At 40.7% G+C, this 22,000-nt stretch overlaps 12 non-coding genes and 3 pseudogenes across 12 annotated transcripts; all 15 read left to right on the top strand.

Annotated features, from left to right (window-relative positions):
• The first annotated feature begins 717 nt into the window (after positions 1-717).
• LOC142512180 (5S ribosomal RNA) lies at positions 718-835 on the top strand (annotated as a pseudogene).
• A 1,827-nt stretch (positions 836-2,662) lies between these two features.
• Positions 2,663-2,780, top strand: LOC142509610 (5S ribosomal RNA). The gene has a single exon (XR_012807776.1). It is a non-coding gene; the product is annotated as a 5S ribosomal RNA (ribosomal RNA).
• Positions 2,781-3,463: 683 nt separating this feature from the next.
• On the top strand, positions 3,464-3,582 carry LOC142514217 (5S ribosomal RNA). The gene has a single exon (XR_012810122.1). It is a non-coding gene; the product is annotated as a 5S ribosomal RNA (ribosomal RNA).
• A 685-nt stretch (positions 3,583-4,267) lies between these two features.
• On the top strand, positions 4,268-4,385 carry LOC142509265 (5S ribosomal RNA). The gene has a single exon (XR_012807448.1). It is a non-coding gene; the product is annotated as a 5S ribosomal RNA (ribosomal RNA).
• Positions 4,386-5,069: 684 nt separating this feature from the next.
• LOC142511673 (5S ribosomal RNA) lies at positions 5,070-5,194 on the top strand (annotated as a pseudogene).
• Positions 5,195-5,879: 685 nt separating this feature from the next.
• LOC142506307 (5S ribosomal RNA) lies at positions 5,880-5,998 on the top strand. Its single transcript, XR_012804602.1, has one exon. It is a non-coding gene; the product is annotated as a 5S ribosomal RNA (ribosomal RNA).
• Positions 5,999-7,335: 1,337 nt separating this feature from the next.
• LOC142506801 (5S ribosomal RNA) lies at positions 7,336-7,454 on the top strand. Its single transcript, XR_012805080.1, has one exon. It is a non-coding gene; the product is annotated as a 5S ribosomal RNA (ribosomal RNA).
• Positions 7,455-8,138: 684 nt separating this feature from the next.
• Positions 8,139-8,257, top strand: LOC142513730 (5S ribosomal RNA). The gene has a single exon (XR_012809660.1). It is a non-coding gene; the product is annotated as a 5S ribosomal RNA (ribosomal RNA).
• A 683-nt stretch (positions 8,258-8,940) lies between these two features.
• LOC142515894 (5S ribosomal RNA) lies at positions 8,941-9,059 on the top strand. Its single transcript, XR_012811713.1, has one exon. It is a non-coding gene; the product is annotated as a 5S ribosomal RNA (ribosomal RNA).
• A 508-nt stretch (positions 9,060-9,567) lies between these two features.
• On the top strand, positions 9,568-9,685 carry LOC142516226 (5S ribosomal RNA). The gene has a single exon (XR_012812032.1). It is a non-coding gene; the product is annotated as a 5S ribosomal RNA (ribosomal RNA).
• A 632-nt stretch (positions 9,686-10,317) lies between these two features.
• On the top strand, positions 10,318-10,436 carry LOC142517310 (5S ribosomal RNA). Its single transcript, XR_012813063.1, has one exon. It is a non-coding gene; the product is annotated as a 5S ribosomal RNA (ribosomal RNA).
• A 1,228-nt stretch (positions 10,437-11,664) lies between these two features.
• LOC142506967 (5S ribosomal RNA) lies at positions 11,665-11,783 on the top strand. The gene has a single exon (XR_012805236.1). It is a non-coding gene; the product is annotated as a 5S ribosomal RNA (ribosomal RNA).
• Positions 11,784-13,007: 1,224 nt separating this feature from the next.
• LOC142515343 (5S ribosomal RNA) lies at positions 13,008-13,126 on the top strand. The gene has a single exon (XR_012811194.1). It is a non-coding gene; the product is annotated as a 5S ribosomal RNA (ribosomal RNA).
• A 658-nt stretch (positions 13,127-13,784) lies between these two features.
• LOC142516683 (5S ribosomal RNA) lies at positions 13,785-13,902 on the top strand. The gene has a single exon (XR_012812465.1). It is a non-coding gene; the product is annotated as a 5S ribosomal RNA (ribosomal RNA).
• A 2,490-nt stretch (positions 13,903-16,392) lies between these two features.
• On the top strand, positions 16,393-16,511 carry LOC142510632 (5S ribosomal RNA; annotated as a pseudogene).
• The last annotated feature ends 5,489 nt before the right edge of the window (positions 16,512-22,000 follow it).

Genomic DNA, 22,000 nt, shown 5'->3' with positions numbered 1-22,000 from the left:
TAAGAATAAACATCCCACTCAATGTCGTGTGCCCTTTTCGTGATTTTCTATTTTTGACTACTTGTTGACAGACGATTTTCGGCTCAAATCATCAGAATCTCGATCGGGACCAGATAAGACATGTGAAATCAACAGAGCTCGGGCACTGCCGAATTTGGACAAAATTGTAGCCTAATTTGATTGTAAACCGGCAAACGAACGAGACTCATTACTCCGCAATGAGCTGGCGAGATTTTAGCCTAATTCCTTCTCTAAGACCCTCTAATTTGCGATTTTCCGCTTCTTTTAAGATTCCGTTTCATCGAGAAATCCGATTAGGAAGTCCGAAATTCGATTCCGGTTCCATTTTATCGTATCCCAGGCATAATAATAGCTTTATATTCGCTATTTTTTTCTTCTTATTTTTTTTTCTATTTTCTGGGAACATTTAGCGATTTTTGTTGTAGTGAGCCGGTTCTGTGCGGAAGGGTATGACGTAGATTACTCCGGAGACGGTTAACTCATTAAAAAGATTTATTTCGACTATTTTATCCATAATTTACGAAACGATCGCGACACGAGGACTTCTCAGGGAGTTCACCCATCCTAGCTCTGCCATCGCGCCAGAACGCTTAACTTCATGGTTCTGATTGGGCGAGAGCAGTGCCTCGTGTTGTCTATCGCCGCCCGCTCTACACGTTCTCGAGAGATATAAGAATAAACACCCCACTCATTGTCGGGTGTGATCATACCAGCACTAATGCACCGCATCCCATCAGAACTTTGAAGTTAAGTGTGCTTGGTCGAGAGCAGTACTAGGATGGGTGACCCCCTTGAAAGTCCACTTTTGCACCCCTTTTCGTGTTTTTCTATTTTTGATTACTTGTTGACAGACGATTTTCGTCTCAAATCATCTGAATTTGATCAGGACCAGATAAGACAAGTGAAATCAACGTAGCTCGGGCACTGTCGGATTTAGACAAAATTGTAGGCTAATTTGATTGTAAACGGGCAAACGAACGAGACTCATTACACCGTAATGAGCTGGCAAGATTTTAGCCGAATTTCTTCTCTAAATCCTTCTAATTTACGATTTTCCGCTTCTGTTAAGCTTCCGTTTCCTCGAAAAATCCGTTTAGGAAGTCCGAAATTTGATTCCGGTTCCATTTTATCGTATCCCAAGCATAATAATAGCTTTACATTCGCTATTTTCTTCTTCTTATTTTTTTTTTCTATTTTCTGGGAACATTTAGCGAGTTTTGTTTTCGTGAGCCGGTTTTGTGCGGAAGGGCATGACGTTGATTACTCCGGAGATGGTTAACTCATTAAAAACAATTATTTTGACTGTTTTATCCATAATTTACGTAAACAGTCGCGACACGAGGACTTCCCAGCGAGGTCACCCATCCTAACTCTGCCATCGCGCCAGAACGCTTAACTTCATGGTTTTCATTACTTGTTGACAGACGATTTTCGGATCAAATCATCTGAATCTCGATCGGGACCAGATAAGACATGTGAAATCAACGTAGCTCGGGCACTGCCAGATTTGGACAAAATTGTAGCCTAATTTGATTGTAAACGGGCAAACAAACGAGACTCATTACTCCGCAATGAGCTGGCGAGATTTTAGCCGAATTCCTTCTCTAAGACCCTCTAATTTGCGATTTTCCGCTTTTGTTAAGCTTTCGTTTCCTCGAGAAATCCGCTTAGGAAGTTCGAAATTCGATTTCGGTTCCATTTTAATCATATCCCAGGCATAATAATAGCTTTACATTCGCTATTATCTTCTTCTTAATTTTTTTTCTATTTTCTTGGAACATTTAGCGATTTTTGTTGTTGTGAGCCGGTTCTGTGTGGAAGGGTATGATGTAGATTACGCCGGAGATGGTTAACTCATTAAAAACAATTATTTCGACTGTTTTATCCATAATTTACGTAAATGGTCGCGACACGAGGACTTCCCAGGGAGGTCACCCATCCTAGCTCTGCCATCGCGCCAGAACGCTTAACTTCATGGTTTTGATTACTTGTTGACAGATGATTTTCAGCTCAAATCATCTGAATCTCGATCGGGACCAGTTAAGTCATGTGAAATAAACGTAGCTCGGGCACTGCCGGATTTGGACAAAATTGTAGCCTAATTTGATTGTAAACGGGCAAACGAAAGAGACTCTTTACTCCGCAATGAGCTGGCGAGATTTTAGCCGAATTCCTTCTCTAAGACCCTCTAATATGCGATTTTTCGCTTCTGTTAAGCTTCCGTTTCCTCGAGAAATCCGTTTAGGAAGTCAGAAATTTGATTTCGGTTCAATTTTATCATATCCCAGGCATAATAATAGCTTTACATTAGCTATTTTCTTCTTATATTTTTTCTATTTCATAAGAACATTTAGCGATTTTTGTTGTCGTGAGCTGGTTCTGTGCGGAAGGATATGACGCAGATTACTCCGGAGACGGTTAACTCATTAAAAACAATTATTTCGACTTTTTTCGCTATAATTTACGTAAACGGTCGCGACACAAGGACTTCCCATGGAGGTCACCCATCCTAGCTCTTCCATCGCGCCAGAACGCTTAACTTCCTGGTTCTGATTGAGCGAGAGCAGTGCCGCGTGTTGTCCATCGCCGCCCGCACCACACATACTCGAGGGATATAAGAATAAACATCCCACTCAATGTCGGGTGCGATCATACCAGCACTAATGCACCGGATCCCATCAGAACTTCGAAGTTAAGCGTGCTTGGGCGACAGCAGTACTAGGATGGGTGACCCCTGGGTAGTCCACGTTTTGCACACTTTTTCGTGTTTTTCTATTTTTGATTACTTGTTGACAGACGATTTTCAACTCAAATCATCTGAATCTCGATCGAGACCAGATAAGACATGTGAAATCAACATATCTCGGGAACTGCCGGATTTGGACAAAGTTGTATGCTAATTTGATTGTAAACGGGCAAACGAAGAAGAATCATTACCTCGCAATGAGCTGGCAAGATTTTAGCCGAATTCCTTCTCTAAGACCCTCTAATTTGCGATTTTTCGCTTCTGTTAAGCTTTCGTTTCCTCGAGAAATCCGCTTAGGAAGTCCGAAATTCGATTCCGGTTCAATTTTATCGTATCCCAAGCATAATAATAGCTTTACATTCGCTATTTTCTTCTTCTTATTTTTTTTCTATTTACTGGGAACATTTAGCGATTTTTGTTGTAGTGAGCCGGTTATGTGCGGAAGGGTATGACGTAGATTACTCAGGAGACGGTTTACTCACTAAAAACAATTATTTCGACTGTTTTAGCTATAATTTACGTAAACGGTCGCGACACGAGGACTTCCCAAGTAGGTCACCCATCTTAGCTCTGCCATCAAGCCAGAACGCTTAACTTCATGGTTCTGATTGGGCGAGAGCAGTGCCGTGTGTTGTCCATCGGCGCCCGCGCCACACGTACTCGAGGGATATAAGAATAAACATCCCACTCAATGTCGGGTGCGATCATACCAGCACTAATGCACCGGATTCCATCAGAACTCCGAAGTTAAGCGTGCTTGGGCGAGAGCAGTACTGGGATGGGTGACCCTCTTGGAAGTCCTCGTGTTGCAACCCTTTTCGTGTTTTTCTATCTTTGATTACTTGTTGACAGACGATTTTCGGCTCAAATCATCTGAATCACGATCGGAACCAGATAAGACATGTGAAATCAACGTAGCTCGGGCACTGCCGGATTTGGACAAAATTGTAGCCTAATTTGATTGTAAACGGGCAAACGAACGAAACTCATTACTCCGCAATGAGCTTGCGAGATTTTAGCCGAATTATTTTTCTAAGACCCTCTAATTTGCGATTTTCCGCTTCTGTTAAGCTTCTGTTTCCTAGAGAAATCCGCTTAGGAAGTCCGAAATTCGATTCTGGATCCATTTTATCGTATCCCAAGCATAATAATAGCCTTACATTTGCTATTTACTTCTTCTTATTTTTTTTTTCTATTTTCTGGGAACATTTAACGATTTTTTTTGTCGTGAGCCGGTTCTGTGCGGAAGGGTATGATGCCGATTACTCCGGAAACGGTTAACTCGTTAAAAAAAATTATTTCGACTGTTTTATCCATAATTTACGAAAACGGTCGCGACACGAGGATTTCCTAGGGATGTCACCCGTCCTAGCTCTGCCATCGCGCCAGAACGCTTAACTTCATGGTTCTGATTGGGCGAGAGCAGTGCCGCGTGTTGTCCATCGCCGCCCGCGCCACACGTACTCGAGGGATATAACAATAAACATCCCACTCAATGGCGGGTGCGATCATAACAGCACTAATGCACCTGATCCCATCAGAACTCCGAAGTTAAGCGTGCTTGGGGAAAGTAGTACTAGGATGGGTGACCCCTTGGGAAGTCCTCGTGTTGCACCCCTTTTCATGTTTTTCTATTTTTGATTATTTGTTGACAGACGATTCTCGGCTCAAATCATCTGAATCTCGATCGGGGCCAGATAAGTGATGTAAAATCAACGAAGCTCGGGCACTATCGGATTTGGACAAAATTGTAGGCTAATTTTATTGTAAACGGGCAAACGAACGAGACTCATTACTCCGCAATGAGCTGGCGAGATTTTAGCCGAATTCCTTCTCTAAGACCCTTTAATTTGCGATTTTCCGCTTCTGTTAAGCTTCCGTTTCCTCGAGAAATCCGTTTAGGAAGTCCGAAATTCGATTTCGGTTCCATTTTATCGTATCCCACGCATAATAATAGCTTTACATTTGCTATTTTCTTCTTCTTATTTTTTTTTCTATTTTCTGGGAACATTTAGCGATTTTTGTTGTCGTGAGCCGGTTCTGTGTAGAAGGGTATAACAAAAATTACTCCGGAGACGGTTAACTCATTAAAAGAAATTATTTCGACTGTTTTATCCATAATTTACGTAAACGGTCGCGACACTAGGACTTCCCAGGGAGGTCACCCATCCTAACTCTGCCATCGCGCCAGAACGCTTAACTTCATATTTCTGATTGGGCGAGAGTAGTGCCGCGTGTTGTCCATCGCCGCCTGCGCCACACGTACTCGAGGGATAGAAGAATAAACATCCCACTCAATGTCGGGTGCGATCATACCAGCACTAAAGCAATGGATCCCATCTGAACTCCAAAGTTAAGCGTTCTTGGGCGAGACCAGTAGTAGGATGAGTGACCCAGACCCCTTGGGAAGTCCCCGTGTTGCACTCCTTTTCGTGTTTTTCTATTTTTGATTACCTGTTGACAGACGATTTTCGGCTCAAATCATCCGAATCTCGATCGTGACCAGATAAGACATGTGAAATCAACGTAGCTCAGGCACTGCCGGATTTGGACAAAATTGTTGGCTAATTTGATTGTAAACGGGCAAACGAACGAGTCTCATTACTTCGCAATGAGCTGGCGAGATTTTAGCCGAATCCTTCTCTAAGACCCTCTAATTTGCGATTTTCCGCTTCGGTTAAGCTTCCGTTTTTCCTCGAGAAATCCGTTTAGGAAGTCAGAAATTCGATTCCGGTTCCATTTTATCGTATCCCAAGCATAATAATAGCTTTACATTCGCTCTTTTCTTCATCTTATTTTTTTTTATATTTTCTTGGAACATTAGAGATTTTTGTTGTCGTGAGCCGGTTCTGTGCGGAAGGGTATGACGCAGATTACTCCGGAGACGGTTAACTCATTAAAAACAATTATTTCGACTGTTTTAGCTATAATTTACGTACACGGTCGCGACACGAGGATTTTCCCATGGAGGTCACCCATCCTAGCTCTGCCATCACGCCAGAACGCTTAACTTCATGGTTCTGATTGGACGAGAGCAGTTCCGCGTGTTGTCCATCGCCACCCGCGCCACACGTACTCGAGGGATATAAGAATAAACATCCCACTAAATGTCGGGTGTGATCATACCAGCAATAATGCACCGAATCCCATGAGAACTCCGAAGTTAAGCGTGCTTGGGCGAGAGCAGTACTAGAATGGGTGACCCTCTGAGAAGTCCTCGTGTTGCACCCCTTTTCGTGTTTTTCTATTTTTGATTACTTGTTGACAGACGATTTTCGGCTCAAATCATCTGAATCTCGATCGGGACAAGATAAGTCTTGTGAAATCAACCTAGCTCGGGCATTGCCGGATTTGGACAAAATTGTAGCATAATTTGATTGTAAACGGGCAAACGAAAGAGACTCATTACTCCGCAATGAGCTGGCGAGATTTTAGCCGAATTCTTTTTCTAAGACCCTCTAATTTTCGATTTTCCGCTTCTGTTAAACTTCTGTTTCCTCGAGAAATCCATTTAGGAAGTCCAAAATTAGATTTCGGTTCCATTTTATCGTATCACAGGCATAAAAATAGCTTTACATTCACTATTTTCTTTTTCTTATTTTTTTTATTTTCTGAGAACATTAGAGATTTTTGTTGTCGTGAGCCGGTTCTGTGCGGAAGGGTATGACACAGATTACTCCGGAGACGGTTAACTCATTAAAAACAATTATTTCGACTGTTTTAATCAAAATTTATGTAAACGGTCGCGACACGAGGACTGCCAGGGAGGTCACTCATCCTAGCTCTGCCATCGCGCCAGAACGCTTAACTCAGAAGTTAAGCGTGCTTGGGCGAGAGCAGTACTAGTATGGGTGACCCCCTGGGAAGTCTTCGTGTTGCACCCCTTTTGGTGTTTTTCTATTTTTGATTACTTGTTGACAGACGATTTTCGGCTCAAATCATCTGAATCTCGATCGGGACAAGATAAGTCATGTGAAATCAACCTAGCTCGGGCTTTGCCGGATTTGGACAAAATTGTAGATAAATTTGATTGTAAACGGGCAAACGAACGAGACTCATTACTCCGCAATGAGCTGGAGAGATTTTAGCCGAATTCCTTCTCTAAGACCCTCGAATTTTCGATTTTACGCTTCTGTTAAGGTTCCGTTTCCTCGAGAAATCCGCTTAGGAAGTCCGAAATTCGATTCCGGTTTCATTTTATCGTATCCCAGGCATAATAATAGCTTTACATTCGCTATTTTCTTATTCTTATTTTTTTTTCTATTTTCTGGGAACATTTAGCGATTTTTGTTGTCGTGAGCCGGTTCTGTACGGAAGGGTATGACGCAGATTACTCCGAAGACTGTTAACTCATTAAAAACAATTATTTCGACTGTTTTATCCATAATTTACGTAAACGATCGCAACACGAGGACTTCCCAGGGAGGTCACCCATCCTTGCTCTGCCATCGCGCCAGAACGCTTAACTTCATGGTTCTGATTGGGCGAGAGCAGTTCCGCGTGTTGTCCATCGCTGCCCGCGCCACACGTACTCGAGGGATATAAGAATAAACATCCCACTCAATGTCAGGTGCGATCATACCAGCTCTAATGGAACGGATCCCATCAGAACTCCGAAGTTAAGCGTGCTTGGGCGAGAGCAGTACTAGGATGGATGACCCCCTGGGAAGTCCTCGTGTTGCACCCCTTTTCGTGTTTTTCTATTTTTGATTACTTGTTGACAGACAATTTTCTGCTAAATCATCTGAATCTATATCGGGACCAGATAAGACATGTGAAATCAATGTAGCAAGGGCACTGCCGGATTTGGACAAAATTGTAGCCTAATTTGATTGTAAACGGGAAAACGAACGAGACTCATTACTCCGCAATGAGCTGGCGAGATTTTAGCCAAATTCCTTCTCTAAAACCCTCTAATTTGTGATTTTTCGCTTGTGTTAAGCTTCCGTTTACTCGAGAAATCCGTTTAGGAAGTCCGAAATTCGATTTTGGTTCCATTTTATCGTATCCCCGGCATAATAATAGCTTTACATTCGCTATTTTTTTCTTCTTATTTTTTTTTTCAATTTTCTGGGAATATTTACCGATTTTTGTTTTCGTGAGTCGGTTCTGTGCGGAAGGGTATGACGCAGATTACTCCGGAGACGATTAACTCATTAAAAACAATTATTTCGACTTTTTTAGCTATAATTTACGTAAACGGTCGAGACACGAGGATTTCCCAGGGAGGTCACCCATCCTAGCTCTGCCATCGCGCCAGAACGCTTAACTTCTTGGTTTTGATTGGGCAAGAGCAATGCCGCGTGTTGTCCATCGCCACCCGCGCCACACGTACTCGAGGGATATAAGAATAAACATCCCACTCAATGTCTGGTGCGATCATACCAGAACTAATGCACCGGATCCCATCAGGACTCCGAAGTTAAGAGTGCTTGGGCGAGAGCAGTACTAGGATGGGTGACCCCCTGGGAAGTCCTCGTGTTGCACCCCTTTTCGTGTTTTTCTATTTTTGATTACTTGTTGACAAACGATTTTCGGCTCAAATAATCTGAATCTCGATCGGGACCAGATAAGACATGTGAAATCAACGTAGCTCGGGCACTGCCGGATTTGGACAAAATTGTAGCCTAATTTTATTGTAAACGGGCAAACGAACGAGACTCATTACTACGCAATGAGCTGGCGAGATTTTAGCCGAATTACTTCTCTAAGACCCTCTAATTTGCGATTTTCCGCTTCTGTTAAGCTTCTGTTTCCTCGAAAAATCCGATTAGGAAGTCCGAAATTCGATTCCGGTTCCATTTTATCGTATCCCAGGCATAATAATAGCTTTACATTCGCTATTTTCTTCTTCTTATTTTTTTTCAATTTTCGGGGAACATTTAGCGATTTTTGTTTTCGTGAGCCGGTTCTGTGCGGAAAAGTATGACGCAGATTACTCCGGAGACGGTAAACTCATTAAAAACAATTATTTCGACTGTTTTAGCCATAATTTACGTAAACGGTCGCGACACGCGGAATTCCCAGGGAGGTCACCCATCCTAGCTCTACCATCGCGCCCGCATGCTTAACTTCATGGTTCTGATTGGGCGAGAGCAGTGCCGCGTGTTGTCTATCGCCGCCCGCGCCACACGTACTCGAAGGATATAAGAATAAACGTCCCACTCAATGTCGGGTTCGATCATACCAGCACTAATGCAACGGATCCCATCAGAACTCCGAAGTTAAGCGTGCTTGGGCGAGAGAAGTACTAGGATGGATGACCCCCTGGGAAGTCCTCGTGTTGCACCCATTTTCGTGTTTTTCTATTTTTGATTACCTGTTGACAGACGATTTTCGGTTCAAATCATCTGAATCTCGATCGAGAGCTTTTAATTTGCGATTTTCAGCTTCTGTTAAGCTTTTGTTTCTCTAGAAATCCGTTTAGAAAGTCCGAAATTCGATTCCGGTTCCATTTTATCGTATCTTAGGCATAATAATAGCTTTACATTCGCTATTTTCTTCTTCTTATTTTTTTCAGTTTTCTGGGAACATTTAACGATTTTTGTTGTCGTGAAATGGTTCTGTGCGGAAGGGTATGACGCAGATTACTCCGGAGACGGTTAACTCATTAAAAAAATTATTTCGACTATTTTATCCATAATTTACGTAAACGGTCGCGACACGAGGACTTCCCAGGGAGGTCACCCATCCTAGCTCTGCCATCGCGCTAAAAAGCTTAACTTCATGGTTCTATTGTCAATCGCCGCCCGCTTCACACGTACTCATGGGATATAAGAATAAACATCCCACTCAATGTTGGGTGCGTTCATACCAGCACTAATGCACCGGATCCCATCAGAACTTCGAAGTTAAGCGTACTTGGGCGAGAGCAGTACTAGGATGGGTGACCCCTGGGAAGTCCTCGTGTTGCACCCCTCTTCGTGTTTTTCTATTTTTGATTACTTATTGACCGACGATTTTCGGCTAAAATCATCTGAATCTTGATCGGACCAGATAAGCCATGTGAAATCAACGTAGCTCGAACACTGCCAGATTTGGACAAAATTGTAGCCTAATTTGATTGTAAACGGGCAAACGAATGAGACTCATTGCTCTACAATGAGCTGGCGAGATTTTAGCCGAATTCCTTTTTTAAGACACTCTAATTTGCGATTTTCCGCTTCTTTTGAGCTTCCGTTTCCTCGAGAAATCCGCTTAGGAAGTCCGAAATTCGATTCCGGTTCCATTTTATCGTATCCTAGGCATAATGATAGCTTTATATTCGCTATTTTCTTCATCTTATTTTTTTTTCTATTTTCTGGGAACATTTAGCGATTTTTGTTGTCGTGAGCCGGTTCTGTGCGAAAGGGTATGACGCAGTTTACTCTGGAGACGGTTAACTCATTAAAAACAATTATTTCGACGGTTAAGCCATCCTAGCTCTGCTATCGCGCCAAAACGCTTAACTTCTTGGTTCTGATTTTTCGAGAGCAGTGCCGCGTGTTGTACATCACCGCCAACGCCGCACGTACTCGAGGGATATAAGAATAAACATTCCACTCAATGTCGGGTGCGATCATACCAGCACTAATGCACCGGATCCCATCAGAACTCTGAAGTTAAGCGTGTTTGGTCGAGAGCAGTACTAGGATGGGTGACCCCTTGGGATGTCCTCGTGTTGCACCCATTTACGTGTTTATCTATTTTCGATTACTTGTTGACAGATGATTTTCGGCTCAAATCATCTGAATCTCGATCGGGACCTGATAAGACATGTGAAATAAACGTAGCTCGGGCCCTGCCGGATTTGGACAAAATTGTAGGCTAATTTGATGGTAAACGGGCAAACAAACGAGATTTTAGCCGAATTCCTTCTCTAAGACCCTCTAATTTGCGATTTTTCGCTTCTGTTAAGCTTCCGTTTCCTCAATAAATATGTTTAGGAAGTTTGAAATTCGATTCCAGTTCTATTTTATCGTATCTCAGGCAAAATAATAGCTTTACATTCGCTATTTTCTTCTTCTTATTTTTTTTCTATTTTCTGGGAACATTTATAGATTTTTGTTGTCGTGAGCCGGTTCGGTGCGGAAAGGTATCACGCAGATAACTCTAGAGACGGTTAACTCATAAAAAAAAATTATTTCGACTGTTTTAGCTATAATTTACGTAAAAGGTCACGACACGAGGACTTCCCAGGATGGGCGACCCCCTGAGAAGTCCTTGTGTTGCACCTCTTTTCGTGTTTTTCTATTTTTGATTACTTGTTCATAGACGATTTTCGGATCAAATCATCTGAATCTCGATCGTGACCAGATAAGACATGTGAAATCAACGTAGCTCGGGCACTGCCGGATTTGGACAAAATTGTTGGCTAATTTGATTGTAAACGGGCAAACGAACGAGACTCATTACTCTGCAATGAGCTGACGAGATTTTATCCGAATTCCTTCTCTAAGACCCTCTAATATGTGATTTTCTGCTTCTTTTAAGCTTCCGTTTCCTCGAGAAATCCGTTTAGGAATTCCGAAATTCGATTCCGGTTATATTTTATCGTATCCGAGGCATAATAATAGCTTTACGTTCGATATTTTCTTCTTCTTATTTTTTTTCTATTTTCTGGGAACATTTAGCGATTTTTGTTGTCGTGAGCTGGTTCTGTCGGAATGGTATGACGGAGATTACAACGGAGACGGTTAACTCATTAAAAACAATTATTTCGACTATTTTACTATAATTTACGTAAACGGTCGCGACACGAGGACTGCCCAGGGAGGTCACCCATCCTAGCTCATCCATTGCGCCAGAACGCTTAACTTCATGATTCTGATTGGGCGAGAGCAGTGACGTGTGTTGACCATCGCCGATCGCGCCACACGTACTCGAGGGATATAAGAATAAACATCCGACTCAATGACGGGTGCGATCATTCCAGCACTAATGCACCGGATCCCATTAGAACTCCGAAGTTAAGCGTGCTTGGGTGAGACCAGCACTAGGATGGGTGACCCCTTGTGAAGTCCTCGTGTTGCACCCATTTTCGTGTTTTTCTATTTTTAATTACTTGTTGACATACGATTTTCTGCTCAAATCATATGAATCTCGATCGGGACAAAATAAGATATGTGAAATCAACATATCTAGGGCACTTCCGGATTTGGACAAAATTGTAGCCTAATTTGATTGTAAACGGTCTTAGCCGAATTCCTTCTCAAAGACCTTCTAATTTGCGATTGTCCGCTTATGTTAAACTTCCGTTTTCTCAATAAATCCGCTTAGGAAGTCCGAAATTCGATTACGGTTCCATTTTATCGTTTCCTTTGTATAATAATAGCTTTACATTCGCTATTTTCTTCTTCTTACTCCGAAGACGGTTAACTCATTAAAAACAATTATTTCGACTGTTTTAGCAATAATTTACGTAAACAGTCGCGACACAAGGGCTTCCCAGGGAGGTCACCCATCCTAGCTCTGCCATCGCACCAGAACGCTTAACTTCATGGTTATGATTGGGCTAGAGCACTGCCGCGTGTTGTCCATCGCCGCTCGCGCCACAAGTCCTTGTGTTGCACCCCTTTTCGTGTTTTTCTATTTCTGATTGCTTGTTGACAGACGATTTTCGGCTCAAATCATCTGAATCACGATCGGGACCAGATATGACAAGTGAAATCAAAGTAGCTCAAGCACTGCCAGATTTGGACAAAATTGTAGCCTAATTTGATTGTAAACGGTCAAACGAACGAGACTCATTACTCCGCTATGAGCTGGCGAGAATTTAGCTGAATTCCTTCTCTAAGACACTCTAATTTGCGATTTTCCGCATCTGTTAAGCTTCCGTTTCCTCGAGAAATCCGCTTAGAAAGTCCGAAATTCGATTCCGGTTCCATTTTATCGCATCACAGGCATAATAATATCTTTACATTCGCTATTTTCTGCTTTTTATTTTTTTTTTTCTATTTTCTAGGAACATTTAGCGATTTTTGTTCTCATGACCCGGTTCTGTTCGGAAGGGTATGACGCAGATTACTTCGGAGATGGTTAACTCATTAAAAACAATTATTTCAATTGTTTTAGCCATAATTTACGTAAACGGTCGCGACACGCCGACTTCCCAGGGAGGTCACCCATCCTAGCTCTGCCATCACGCCAGAATGCTTAACTTCATGGTTTTGATTGGGCGAGAGCAGTGCCGCGTGTTGTCCATCGCCGCCCGCGCCACACGTACTCGAGGGATATAAGAATAAACGTCCCACTCAATGTCGGGTTCGATCATACCAGCACTAATGCACCGGATCCCATTAGAACTCCGAAGTTAAGCGTGCTTGGGCGAGAGCTGTACTAGGATGGGTGACCCCTTGTGAAGTCCTCGTGTTGCACCCCTTTTCGTGTTTTTCTATTTTTGATTACTTGTTGACAGACGATTTTCGGCTCAAATCATCTGAATCTAGATCGAGAGCAGATAAGACAAGTGAAATCAACTTAGCTCGGGCACTAACTGATTTCGACAAAATTGTAGTCTAATTTAATTGTAAACGGGCAAATGAATGAGACTCGTTACTCCGCAATGAGCTGGCGAGATTTTAGCCGAATTCCTTCTCTAACACCCTTTAATTTGCGGTTTTCAGCTTCTGTTAAGCTTTTGTTTCCTCTAGAAATCCGTTTAGAAAGTCCGAAATTCGATTCCGGTTCCATTTTATCGTATCCCAGGCATAATAATAGCTTTACATTCGCTATTTTCTTCTTCGTATTTTTTTTCAGTTTTCTGGGAACATTTAACGATTTTTGTTGTCGTGAGCTGGTTCTGTGCGGAAGGGTATAACACAGATTACTCCGGAGACGGTTAACTCATTAAAAAAATTATTTCGACTGTTTTATCCATAATTTACGTAAACGGTCGCGACACGAGGACTTCCCAGGGAGGTCACCCATCCTAGCTCTGCCATCGCGCCAGAACGCTTAACTTCATGGTTCTGTTGTCAATCGCCGCCCGCTTCACACGTACTCGTGGGATATAAGAATAAACATCCCACTCAATGTTGGGTGCGTTCATACCAGCACTAATGTACCGGATCCCATCAGAACTCCGATGTTAAGCGTGCTTGGGCGAGAGCAGTACTAGGATGGGTGACCCCTGGGAAGTCCTCGTGTTGCACCTTTTTTCGTGTTTTTCTATTTTTGATTACTTGTTGACAGACGATTTTCGGCTCAAATCATCTGAATATCGATCGGCACTAGATAAGACATGTGAAATCAACGTAGCTCGAGCTCTGTCGGATTTGGAAAAAATTGTAGCCTAATTTGATTGTAAACGGGAAAACGAACGAGACTCTTTACTCCGCAATGAGCTGGCAAGATTTTAGCCGAATTCCTTCTCTAAGACCCTATAATTTGCGATTTTTCGCTTTTGTTAAGCTTCCGTTTCTTCGAGAAATCCGCTTAGGAAGTCCGAAATTGGATTCCGATTCCATTTTATCGTATCGCAGGCATAATAATAACTTTACATTCGCTAATTTTTTTTCCTATTTTCTTTCTATTTTCTGGGAACATTTAGCAATTTTTTTTGTCGTGAGCCGGTTCTGTGCGGAAGGGTATGACGCAGATTACTCCGGAGACGGTTAACTCATTAAAAACAATTATTTCGACTGTTTTATCAATAATTTACGTAAACGGTCGCGACACGAGGACTTCCCAGGGAGGTCACCCGTCCTAGCTCTGCCATCGCGCCAGAACGCTTAACTTCATGGTTCTGATTGGGCGAGAGCAGTGCTGTAATGATCATGGGCCATTAGGCTGAACCAACAAAGGCCTCTGCCCATACCCACGCACCACTACTGGTCATGGGTCGTTAGGATGGTCCAGCATGGGCCGAGGCCTTTGTTGGTTCAGCCTAATGGCCCATGATCGTTACAAAAAAAGGCGCCTTTTTTTGTAACGATCATGGGCCATTAGGCTGAACCAACAAAGGCCTCGGCCCATACCCACGCACCACTACTGGTCATGGGTCGTTAGGATGGTCCAGTATGGGCCAATGCACCGTCACTCATAGAATATCTCACCCCTGGTAAGTGGTTTCTTTCTTCTTCCCTAACACTTGAACCCAGGACCTCCAGACTTAAGTACCTAGATTCCTAAGTGTTGGTACCAGTTGAGAATTTAGTCTTTTTATATTATTTTAGCCCTTATGAACCACGACTCGACCCCCGTGAACCATTTTTCAATTTTCCCAAGTTTTAAAAACTCTAATGACCCAAAATCTTCGACCCCGAGCCATCTCTTGATTTTCACGAGTTACCCCCGAACCATGTTGATCCAAAACTTGACCAACATCCTAAAGTACCCTACTGGACCCATATATCCCACGAAAAACACCCCTAACCAAAAAAACGAGCCCCATACTCCTCTACCATAAGCTGGCCGAGAAATCCTTGTTGGACAAGGACTCTTGATCAAGCTTCCCTGCCCCTACCAACGAACCCAGCCACCGAACCAACCTGTTGTGCACTCCCTAAGGACCCTAAGGACTCTACCTGACCTAGCCCAGGCCCCCTGGACCATGCCCACCAGCCTGCAACAAGCCCAGAACCCTACACGCAATTCCCCTTGATTCTCGGGTGGGAGTCATAGCTTGCTGGGACTCCTTCCCAGCCCTTGAATGCGAGTCCTAGCATGGCTAGGACTCTCTCCCTAACTCACCCACGACCTTGGTTAACCCGTGGAACCAGCCAACCAAGCCCTAGCCCCTGCAACAATAAAACCGAACCCCTTTGCTCCATGACAGAAGGTTGCTGCACAGCTTGTGTTCTATTTCGTGTGTGGTGTTAAGGTGATTATCTAGGACTCTAAATCCCGTGTAAAATCATGCCTAAACATAACCTATATCATGGCAGCTCGTATATACATGTAAAGGACAAAAGTTTGAATCAAAATCATGCTTGGAATTTCATGGATTGCATAAAAACGAAAATAATTCAAAGTGTCACTTGTTTCCCAAAATTTTCATGCATAAAAATATAATATGATGTGATGATGGTTTGAAGGGAAGAATATGTGAGCCTATGCGTAATTTACACACGAAAAACCATTGACGATGACGAAGAACGGAGCAAGAACCTTGGCTAAGACTTTCCCTTGGCAACGCTCGAAAGTTTGCCTCAATTTTTAAGAATGTGTGTGCCGTGTAATCTAGGTATTTTCAGAATTGTGGCCGTGTGCTTTTGCAATAATCGTAGGTTTATGGGAAAGGTTTACATATTATATACTTAATTAAACACTAACAAGGCTTTAGGCCTATTAAGCCCCTAATTAAGCCCATTAGTCTTTAATTAGAATTAAATAAAATGTTAGTAAAGTTTTGGTAAAAATAGTTTGGGAATTAAATAGCGGGGTTGCCAAAAAGTTCGTATTTTTTTATTGAAAAACCCACACCGATAAAATTTACGTCCCGACGTATAAAATCAACATGCAAGTATCGAAATTTAAGGGACCAAAATGCAATATTTCGAAAGATTGGGGACCTAAGGGCAATTTACGAACGTTTAAGGGCTGAATCAAAATTTTCGAAATAATATAAGGATTTATTTGTTGTCCATCGCCACCCGCGCCACACGTACTCGAGGGATATAAGAATAAACATCCCACTCAATGTTGGGTGGGATCATACCAGCACTAATGAACCGGATACCATCAGAACTCGGAAGTTAAGCGTGCTTGGGCGAGAGCAATACTAGGACGGGTGACCCCCTGGGAAATCCTCGTGTTGCACCCTTTTTTGTGTTTTTCTATTTTTGATTACTTGTTGACAGACGATTTTCGGCTCAAATCATCTGAATCTCGATCGGGACCAGATAAGACATGTGAAATCAACGTAGCTCGGGCACTGCCGGAGTTGGACAAAACTGTAGCCTAATTTGATTGTAAACGGGCAAATGAACGAGACTGATTACTCTGCAATGAGATGGCGAGATTTTAGCCGAATTCCTTCTTTAAGACCCTCTAATTTGCGATTTTTCGCTTCTGTTAAGCTTTCGTTTCCTCGAGAAATCCGTTTAGGAAGTCCAAAATTCGATTCCGGTTCAATTTTATCGTATCCTAGGCATAATAATAGCTTTACATTCGTTATTTTCTTCTTCTTATTTTTTTTTCAATTTTCTGGGATCATTTAGCGATTTTTGTTGTCGTGAGCCGGTTCTGTGCGGAAGGGTATGACGCAGATTACTCCGGAGAATTTTCAAGAAAATTATTTTTATTACACGATTAAGTTCTATTAATTAATACAAGATGTTTTAAAGTGTTTTTCAAGAATTGAGATTTATTGGGTATTTTTATCTGCAGAATTTTATTTTTACCCGGTAAGCAAATTTTATCGAATCAGGGGACTTTTTGAGGGTTCGGCTAATATTTTCAAAAACTTTTCATCACGAAATATTTTTCGGGAGTGTGTTTGGACTTAATGAGACTACTTTTAAGCTTGTGGGGCTTAAAATCCTTTTTAAATCTTTAATTAGAAACTTATGGCCTATTATATTTTAATTAACTACCTAATAAATCCCTATGGACCCACTACACCTAACATTACCCTCCCCAATCATCCGACACCCTCACTCCCATCTCAACATTTTCATAGACATCCCAGCAGCTGAAAGCACGGCCATTTCCATTCAAGGCGTAATAAAATTCTCCGACTTGATTTCCGACGCTCGTTCTTCGGTTTTCTTGCGAAATATTTTCACCAGGCACGCTCTATATCATTCTTCTACATCATACACGTTTTATATACTGAGTTTGGTGTTCATGCATGAAAAGTTTCGATCCAAGCTTGTCTATGGAAGATCTTTGATTTTCTTGTGTTTATTGCATTCTTTTTGTTTCAAGTCTCACATTTTCTTGAATTGTGCAAGGAGGCTGCCGTTTTGTTGATGCTAAGGGACTGTTTAGAGCAGGTTAGTGGAGTCATGAGGCTGGTGTAAGGTTCGGTAGGTTTGGAGTGAAGGCCGAGATGTGTAGCGGCTTGGGGTTTCTCGTTTTCTTTGTCTAGATCGGTGGGTAGGTGAAGTCTGGTGGTGCAAGGGCGACTCTAGATGATTTTAAGATTTTTATTAGTTTATGTTTTCGTATGATTGTAGATGAGTTTGGTTATTTTTTTACTGTCAAATTATTACGATTATTTTAAATGTTATTTCGAAAATGCGAGCTTTTATTTAAAAAAAATGTCCAGTAGAATTTTAAAAATGAGTGAGACGTTACAGTTGGTATCAGAGCAAGGGCCATGTATAGGGTTGTGCCACCGCCAGTTTCTGCAGCTCAGTCTTCAAGCCTCAAGTCTGTAAGCTTTTATGATTTCAATGTTTTCAATGTTTTACTCATATCACCTGCATGTTAACATGATTTACGCTTTATGATGATTTATTGTATATGTTTAACTGCTTTTATGATTTAAGGATTTACTGTTTTAAAAACTAGATTAAATTGCATGTTGGTTACGTTTGGAATTGGACGTGTCTAAGAATTCGAATATTGGTCTTTAGGAGAAGTGGATAATGATTTGATTATACCGATTTTTAGGTTAGAAGTACTGATGTTCTACTCTTTGGGGTAATAAGTTAATCTTGAAAGTTATGAATGCTTTTGGGACTTGTAGAATTTCTTAGAAATTATTGATAGTTCGTGGTTGCTAGTTGAATAAATTTTTGATGAATCCATACAAGGATTAATGATTCGAAAATTACGACGATCTTTGTAAGTATAAAAACGTAGAATTTATTTAGGATGCATGTTCTACCTAATGGGACCTAAGGATTTAATTGAATTGATTGAGAATTTAAAGGACCTAATTGTAATAACCAATAATTGAGGACCTGAGTGCAACAATAAAATTCTAAGGGACTATTTCGAATTTACCAAACTTTGGGATTAAATTTTTAGTTTTGAGAATTTTAAGGTTTAATGAGGCCAAGTCGAAAATTTTATGAAAAAAAATGCAAATTTCGAGGAGTTATAAAACCAAAATTGTAATCTTTGACAATTTTAAGGACCAAATTGTAAATTTTGAAATTTTGAGGATTAAAATTCGAACTTTTGAGGAACACTTGGGTAAAATCAGTAATTTTCGAGGTTATGAGAATTGATCTTGGGTCTAATAAAGTTAAGATTATTGAATTTTATGTTACGAGAAACCTATAAAATGGGATTAGGAACGCCAAGAACTTATGGGTAATTTTTGGATTCTCGAGATTAAGAACAAATTCGGATAATATTCGAGGAAAGTAAGAACTAATTTTGAAATTTTTAAGAAATTTAGGGATTTGTTTAGCAGTAAGTGAGAATTGAATGGTTTAAATGATAAGACTTTTCGGTGATTTGAGCTTGAAGAGATAATTAGAACTTGGTTATAATCTGGGTTATAATGTAATAAGGAATGACAATCAAGGGCATTGTAGGATGATTCAATATTGGGCTTGAAAATCTAAATGTTAATGGAATAAGACAATGGAAAAAAATTAAGAATTTAGAGTGATAACAATTTAAGGTAAAGTGATCATTTAGTCAAGTTACAAGATTAGACATTAAGTTAACTTATTTTTGAGGACTTAAGGTTTGATGTAGCATAAGTTTTAATCATGATCTTAAGAGTTAAAATTATATCTTTGTTGGAATTTAAATTTTTCTAGAAAGTTGGGTATGTTTGATGGTTAGGTTACTCGATAGATGCATGTAAGAATTGAGGTAGACACCTCGTCTTGAGGAATTTTTGGTAAGTTATTAAGAAACTTGAGAATAAGTGAATATGTGTGTTGGAATTATGTTATCTAATACTATTTGGGTCGCGTAAGCTTGAATTTTAAGTTTATGGAATACGTGTTCATACGGAAATTTTGGGTGAAAAAATAATAATAATAATAGTAAAAAAGAATTAGTTGTGTTCAACATAAGTTATCAATTAATGAATATTAAGATTTTTATAGAGTGAGAAATCTAAAAAGCTTGATATGGGGATTCTAGAACTCTATGGAGTATAAGTGAAGTTGATTTATTAGAGTTAGTCTAAGGCTCCCATGGGATGACTTAATAAGTTTTATACGCTAGTATGTATGAAGCATTGAGAATACGTAAGAATGCAACATTCATTTCAACGAGGAAAGTCCAAGGGCCTTAAGCCTCAACTAAATTGTAATTGGGAAGAAAATAGTTTAAGCATGTGATTGATGATAGAAGTGTTTTATTAATTAGGTAGAAGTTCGATAGTTTTATGGATTAACGCTACTCGAATTTAAAGATTTGCAACAATTTAATATTTGGGATGTACTTGTAAATAATTAAGTTACGTAAGTTTGGTGCTATAAGATAAAGATTCTATTCAAGGATCTTAGGCGAATATCATTATGGGTTTGAGATAAGGTTTAACTTTTAAGTGTATCACCAAAGATATAAGTCGATCAGTAAAATCTTGGTGTTAAAATTTCTTAAGTTGCATAAATGATAATGTAATAAGTTGATGAACATTACGGGTATAGTATAAGAAAAGTAAGACGAAATAAAATTCGAACTGCCATTTCTAATATTGGGAAGTTTGAGAAAAGTCGGAATTTGAGGCATGAGTAGAATAGAACTAAGTCGCAATAAGTCGTTCTAGGTTGCAATTCGCAAATAAGGATTTCAATAGGCAAAATAATTAGGATTGAGGAGACATTAGTACATCATAAGATTTATTATTTTATTACAGTAGCGCAGCGGAAACGTGGAATATTGAGATTTTAGAATTAAGAGTCTAAACTTTGGGATTATCAAGGATAAGCGAATTTCGCGGACGACATTCAATTTAAGGGGGGAAGATTGTAACGTCCCGAAAATCGGAAAGTCCACGTAAACCACTTGCATGCAAATTATTAAATTCTTTGGTATTTCATTAAATTCTTTTAAAGCATAAAATGTATTTTTATTTTATTAAATTGTGTTTAATTATTTTTATGCATAATTCATGCATGGTAGAATTTATTCCATACATTTTATAAGTTCATGCATTAAGGTTTTTAAGTTGCATTTCGCTCTCGAACGAGGATCAGAGACCGGAAAATTTTCAAGAAAATTATTTTTATTACACGATTAAGTTCTATTAATTAATATAAGATGTTTTAAAGGTATTTTTCAAGAATTGAGATTTATTTGGTATTTTTATCCGCAGAATTTTATTTTTACCCGGTAAGCAAATTTTATCGAATCGGGGGATTTTTTGAGGGTTCGGCTAATATTTTCAAAAACTTTACACCACGAAATATTTTTCGGGAGTGTGTTTGGACTTAATGAGACTACTTTTAAGCTTGTTGGGCTTAAAATCCTTTTTAAATCTTTAATTAACAACTTATGGCCTATTATATTTTAATTAACTACATAATAAATCCCTAAGGACCCACTACACCTAACATTACCCTCCCCAATCAGCCGACACCCTCAATCCCATCTGAACATTTTCATAGAAATCCCAGCAGCTGAAAGCACGGCCATTTCCATTCAAGGCGTAAGAAAATTCTCCGACTTGATTCCCGACGCTCGTTCTTCGGTTTTCTTGCGAAATATTTTCACCAGGCACGCTCTATATCATTCTTCTGCATCATACATGTTTTATATACTGATTTTGGTGTTCATGCATGAAAAGTTTCGATCCAAGCTTGTCTATGGAAGATCTTTGATTTTCTTGTGTTTATTGCATTCTTTTTGTTTCAAGTCTAACATTTTCTTGAATTGTGCAAGGAGGCTGCCGTTTTGTTGATGCTAAGGGACTGTTTAGAGCTGGTTAGTGGAGTCATGAGGCTGGTGTAAGGTTCGGTAGGTTTGGAGTGAAGGCCGAGATGTGTAGCGGCTTGGGGTTTCTCGTTTTCTTTGTCTAGATCGGTGGGTAGGTGAAGTCTGGTGGTGCAAGGGCGACTCTAGACCTTGAATAGACTCTGGTGGGTCTGAACCATGGTCTGGAAATGCACGAACGCTGCTGGTCTTGTCCTAGAAGCCGCAAGGGAAGAGTTGGACGAGTTGGGTTCGATTGGTGTTGTGGGGAGTGTAGCGATAGGGTGATCTACGCCTGATGCATGAGGCTGATGGCGTGGGTGCAGTAGGTTTGAGGGTAGCCCTATGGTGGTTTAGGAAAGGCTGAGACGTGCCTGGTTCCATCGGTCTTGGACTAAGACGCGAGAATAGGGAGGTAGTGTAGTAGGGTAGGCGAAAGGGGAAAAGGCTGATTTCCAGCATCTTGTAAGGCCTGATCGA

This window comes from Primulina tabacum, chromosome 10 (assembly GCF_025594145.1).
Source record: "Primulina tabacum isolate GXHZ01 chromosome 10, ASM2559414v2, whole genome shotgun sequence".
NCBI lineage: Eukaryota > Viridiplantae > Streptophyta > Magnoliopsida > Lamiales > Gesneriaceae > Primulina > Primulina tabacum.
Note: the sequence above shows the minus strand (reverse complement) of the source record. Positions and strands in the feature narration are given on the sequence as shown.